This window comes from Mus pahari, chromosome 15 (genome assembly GCF_900095145.1).
Source record: "Mus pahari chromosome 15, PAHARI_EIJ_v1.1, whole genome shotgun sequence".
NCBI lineage: Eukaryota > Metazoa > Chordata > Mammalia > Rodentia > Muridae > Mus > Mus pahari.
In genome coordinates this window covers 33,990,067-33,996,544 of record NC_034604.1, presented here as the reverse complement: position 1 = coordinate 33,996,544, position 6,478 = coordinate 33,990,067, and positions in this window count along the sequence as shown.

The window sequence follows — 6,478 nt, the reverse complement described above, 5'->3', positions numbered from 1 at the left end:
AAGTTGGAGTCTTGGGGTGGGTATGGACCCAAGTGTTTTTTTTCTGGTTTCTTTTGGTTGGGTGATATTTTGTTGTTGTTTAATTGTTGGTTCGAGAGAGGGTCTCACTGTGTAACCCAGGTTGGCCTTGAACACAGCATCTTCTTTCTGTCGGCTACGTGCTGGCTCTATAGGTGTGGACCATCGTATCTGACCTGAGAGGGGCTTGTTGTTGTTGTTGTTGTTGTTGTTGTTTTCATTTTCACCAGCATTGATTTGGGGATTTTGCCGTTTAAAACCCTGTGTGTCCTTTTCTGTTTCTTATACTTCCAAGCTGGCAGTACAAGGCCCTCATGCCCACCAGGTCCGTTCCTAACCTGGGCAGCCACAGCTGCCACAGGTACAGACGCACGCACGCGCCTATGGCTGCATCTTGATTTATGTCACCTACGATCTGGTTATAGAAGACTGAAGTCTTCAGACCTGTATTCCTACATGCCAGCAGCAATGAGAAAAGCAGAAAACAAAACAAAACAAAACAAAAAAACTGAAAATGAAATCTTCCTGAAAGCAGAGAGGTGACAAAGAACCATCAGACTAGGATCTGGGGAGCTCTAGCATCCAGAGAGGCAAACTCAGCCGATGGGTCGTCCACCCCTTCTGGAACAAACAAATCGGAAGTGATAGGTCAGGCAGCAACTCGGCAGCTCAGCTCGGCAGCTGGGCATGCCTCCATGGAGCAAAGCAGGAAGACAGTGTCCACCAAACGATGGAGGGCCTGTACTGTAACCCTCAGTCTTGGGCCAGGACCATCAAAGGACTGTACCTCCGGGCTAGATGGATTGGAAGCATATGGGCTTTGCAGAGCCTCAGCCAACATCCAATTAACTTAATTTGTCAAATTAGAACGAGGCGATCCCGGCCTGCTAGGGCTCCCAGGTGCCTTGCAGAAGCAACGTAAATACTCCCCGGAGAACACAATCACATCCTATAACATCCTCTCATTACCTCTACTAACAATTTTCACATACAATTTCAGCATACATAAAAATAACCAAGGACACATGGAAATAAGACAGCGCCATTCAGCAGAAACAGCTTAAATAGGAAAAAGTCCCAGAGAACTGCAGTGTTTTGGAGTTAGCAGAAAAGATTTTAAAAATAACTATGAATGTGTTCATGAGATGGTTCAGTAAGGATGCTTACCGCCCTAACTATGAATGGGTTCGTGAGATGGTTCAGTGAGTTTACCGCCATGCCCTGATGACTTGAGTTCGATTCCTGGAACCCACATGGTGGAAGGACCTAACTGACTTCCTCTGACTTCCAATACATGCTTAGTGGCATACACGTGCCCGCACAGACACACAGACATAAACACTCACAAAATAAAGAAATGTAAAGAACTTCATATTATGTTTTCTTTTTTTTGTTTGTTTGTTTTTTGTTTTTTGTTTTTCGAGACAGGGTTTCTCTGTACAGCCTTGGATGTCCTGGAACTCACTTTGTACACCAGGCTGGCTTCGAACTCAGAACTCCACCTGCCTCTGCCTCCCAAGTGCTGGGATTAAAGGCGTGCGCCACCATGCCCAGCTCATATTATGTTTTCTAAATGAGGCAAAATACAAGATAAGAAATGGAGAACTGAAAACTTTTATAAGAAGATAGTTCGTTAGACTAACCAAATGGAAATTTAGAACTGACAAATATACCCGCAAAACTCTCACTGGGTAGGATGGCAGAGGAAGACGGGTCTCTGTGATTTTGAGGTCAGCACGTTCCATGCCTGCCAGGGCCATGTAGAGAGACTCTGTCTCAAAAACCAACAACAACAAAACAGAGAAGCTGAACGCAGGTGGTTAACAGATGAGACCCAGATGAAGGGAGACTTGGTAAACTAGGAAGGAGGTGTAGGTCAAGAGAAAACATCATGAGAAAACACGGGCTAATAACGTGACATAAACCTGCTAAAGGAAAGAAAAGATGTGTGAATGATGAAAACTGAGATTTTTAAAGGGAAGTGAGGGAGAGCAAGGAAGCAGCAATAGGTGGAGAGAAGATGGCTGAAACACTTCCAATAGTGACCAAAGCATCCTGGCATCCTGTGTCACATTCTAGAAGCCCCGGGCGCCAGAGGCACGGCACATTTTTTTAAAATCCACATTCAAGTACAGTATAGTCAAGTGGATACAACAAAAGAGAAATAGAAGAAAGGAGTTACAGACAGCTACCCTCGCTTTAACAGACAGAAACCAGGAAAGTAGGTATTCATGAGATTTAAACAACTCAGGTGACAAAAGAAACTAGCTGTCACCCAGAATTTTAACCCCCAGTGAGAATGGGCTCTAATAATTTAAAAGAAGTTAATTTAGTTTCAGGAACTTTCACTAGCACAAAACCTAAAGGGTGTTCTTTTTGGAAAAGCAGAATGGCTGAAGATGACAGATTAAAGAAATGAAGTACAGAGATACAACACGACAATGTCTGCTGGGGTCTAAGAAACATGAAAATATCATCTAAAACTAGGAGATCGGAGGCAGGAGGATTTCCTTATACATCAAAACACTGTCAAAAACAAAGAAAATAAATAAATAAATAAATAAATATAAATAAAAATGTGGGGAATTTGAAAACAGGAGTCTTATGCTTATGCTTGTAATCTAGAGTATGCTACTCCAGAAACTGAGGCAGGGGGACCGTAAGTTTGACTCCAGCGTGGACACTTTAGAATGACTTTGTCTCAAAGTAAATTAAATTGGCTAAGGATGTAGCTCAGTGGTAGAGCACTTGCTTAGCGCCTGTAAAGCTCTGGGTATAGTTCTCAGTACCAAGGGGGAGTGCATTAGGTTTAAGTCTAGGAAGTTTGGCTATTACATTAAATATAAATGAATGAATTGCTTTAATTAAAAGTCAATTATAGGTCTGGCTAAAACTCTATGCACTATTCATAAAAAAAAATCTGAAACTTTGTATTAAAATGAAATGATAGAGTGGTAATATAAATGCTAATAAAAATTATAATAAAGTTAATGGGACTTAAAGTACTGTTGGAGAAAGCAGACTTTTAGGGTAAAAGCAATATGTTGATAATGGGGAACACACGATGATAAAAGATTTTAATTCCCACTGGTTATAAAATTTGCACACACCATATAATACAGCTTCAAATATATAAAGGTGATGCTGTCTAAGACCACATGAAGTGAGCAGATAAACCAGTGGGGAGATATGCATTATTTGAACACGCTTTATTCTGTGGGCCCAACAATAGCAGAACTCAGGTTCTTCAAATGTTTATGGTATTGCCACCCTGCAAGAAAATAATAGCCCTGAGATCTCTTACCTCGTTTTCTGTACAGTATTGCCACATATGTGACTTTCTTTGTCCACAGAAACGTGAGAAGTAACTTCCAGTGTGTTGGCAAGCATATTTCCCCTCTGCTCAATAGCACGGCCTTGGAGCTGCTTTGGTCCACATACCTGAGTGAGGGTGGTGTGGAGGTGGTCTTCCTAGCCAACTGAAAAAGGATGGATACTGGTGAATGTATCAAACAGAGGCAGTTATCTAGAGAAACACAACCATTAGAATGGACGCACATGTGTGTGCATGTGTGTGTGTGTGCACAGAATAAAATGGGAGTTTATTAGATTTGATTTATACAATAGGCCTGGGTAGTCCAGCAATGGTCTGCATGCTGGAGTGCTGGAGGGGCAGAGACCCCATAGCTGCACCCACGAAGCTGACTCCGCAGTCACACTGAAGGCATGGGCAGTCCCTGCAGAGTTGCTGATGTTAAATCTGCACTCGAAGGCTAGAGAAGCTGGAGTCTGTCAGCAGAGGACTGCATAGCATCTCCAGATGCACTTTCTCAGGAGGCAGTAAAGGTGGCCCCTGCCCCTGATTCTGCCTTCTACCTCTTCACATCTGGGCTGCCAGGGAGTTTGTATTACCCCCATTGAGGGAAGGTCTTCCGGCCCTGAGTGATTGCTCTCTGGAAACACACTGACAGACACACCTAGAGGTATGTTTCCATCCGGTTTCCAAGTCTCTCAAGTTAACAATCAAGATTTCCCAGCCTTCGTTACTTCAAGTCACTGGGAGAGTATTTATAACTGTAGCACATCCTAGTCTTTCCTGAGTTAGAATTGGGGGCGTCAGGATGAGCATCGAGAGGATGCGGTGGGATTCGGTGGAAAGCCTAGCTGGATTTGCTTGATTCTCATGCCCTCTAGAGGTGGCCACGATAAGGCACTTGGTGAGAATTTCTCCAATGTCAGATGCGCATGCAAAGGCTTATAAAGGTTGGTGTTTTATCACAGAACAAGGAACCAAACAGGACAGTCCCCTTTTCTTACCTGTCTGGAAGCCCTCTCTAGACAGCCCTTTCTCCTCCCATTTGGTCCAGATTCTTGGAGCACTATTCTTGCTTTAGAGTTCATGCCTCTAAAGCCACCTTCTCCCATTTCACCAAGGATGAGCCTAGCTGCTCCTGGGGCCAATGCCCACTGTGCATTCTTACCTCACTAAATGTCCTTTTTGCTAGTACTTAACCAACCTGAATTCTTGTGGCTTATTTAAGTAATTACTAATCTGCTTCCTTCACTCAGTACCCCCATAGGAAGCCACCACAAAGGTTTCAGCATGTGACCATTTGGGTTTTACTGAGTGTTTTTGTATTCGGTATCTAAAGGCCTGACGGATGGTAGATACTCGGCGAGTGGATTGTGATCTGCTATCAGGCGGCAATAGACAGCCCTGGCGAGCAGCGATCTTCATGAATTTTTGCTGTTTCTGAAACAAACGGCACCTGCACATTAAAATTGGTATGTTAAGGGCCATCTATCTATACAACCCCTTCGAGGCTCTGAGAATGTGGCAGAAGAGGCAGTAAGAATGTCAGTCAGAGCCAGAGGACAGAGAGGAGTGCTATAGAATAAATTCTTTCCACTCTGACGTGCATGTCACACCCATGGGCCAGCAGCAGCTGGGGTTACCGTATTGGACATGCACAAGATTGGGCCTGACAACATTCTGACATGCATGGGGAGGAGCCCATGAAGCCCCACCCTTCCCTGAGGAACCATTAGTGGTTAATGGCTACTGGAAGAAGGGAGAGTTTCTTTAGTGGTATGGCTAATGGTAAATTGTCCGTGTTCTCATAATCCCTCACCCATGTCCATATAAGCAACCATAACTACACTTAGTCAGGAACACATTACACCCCTGGAAGTAGCAAGCGATCTAATTGGGCATAAAGGGGGTTCAGCAAGAGGAGGGAAGGAACAAAAAAGGTAATGGAGATGACTTTGATCAAAATACCTTACATTCATATACAGAATTCTCAAAAAAAAATTAGTAAAAGGGTTTTAAACTCCATAAGTTCAAGGTCTAAGTAGGCTACAGAGCAAGTTCAAGTCTAGCCTGGGCAACAAAGCAAGACCCAGGCTCAAAATAAAAAGTTTAAAAAAAATAAAATAAAAAAAGCAATCGCTTGGGCTAGACTTCAGTGGTGGAATGCCTGCTCAGGGTGGATAAAACTCCAGGGTCAATTCCAGGACAGCTCCAAACAAAAAATCTAAGAGTCACAAGAAAAGTTAAACCTCTCAAGTTTTAAAATGGTATGTTTAGTACATAGGGTTTGAAGATAATAACTTCCAGGAAGTCAGAAATACTGGAATTCTAAGCTTACATCGGGGCAGCATTCTTTAAGAACATGTCTATTCCTCTAGGAGAGACAGCTCAGGGTGTAAAGCACTCGCTGAGAGGGCTGTGGCATCAGAGTTTGCAGGCTAAGCACAGTGGGAGAAAGCTTGGCACACTGCAGCATGCCTGCTTTCTGCTTGTCATCCTCGCACTGGAGACAGGTAGAGCCAGAAGGGTCCTGGGGGTTTGTTCGCTGGCCAGTCAGCCTAACTGACTCCACAAGCTCAAGGTTCAGCAAGAATCCAATCACAAAAAATAAGGTAGACACCTGACAGGCCCATAAAGTTGTGAGTGAGAGAGAGAGAGAGAGAGAGAGAGAGAGAGAGAGAGAGAGAGAGAGAGAGAGAGAGAGAGAGAGAGAGACACTGGGGGGGACAGGGAGGGAGCGTAAATTTTCTAATTTTCTTGAACTGCTTCTAGAATTCTAGTACTCGATAGTCAACTTCTCGGGGGCAGGGGATGTTCAATGAGGAGATGCTTAATGTATCAAGTTGATTTAAATTAACAAAAAGAGGCTTCTGGAACATTTTGGAACTTGAAGATTTTTTTAATTTACATTTTGGACAAAGACACCTTACTCAGATCTGTTAGAATGATGGGAATTCTCGACTTTTACGCGAGCACTGACACGTTCCCAGGTAGTAAACCAGTTTTTTGGGAGAACCTGGAAAAAGACTTAACTCATTCTTGCAGTACCCGGAAGACACCACCCTTGTGTGATGGGGCACAGACGCCTGCAGAGGGCAGTGTTGGATAAGCGGTTGACTGCTACCTCTGGCTCCTCAACAAACAGGG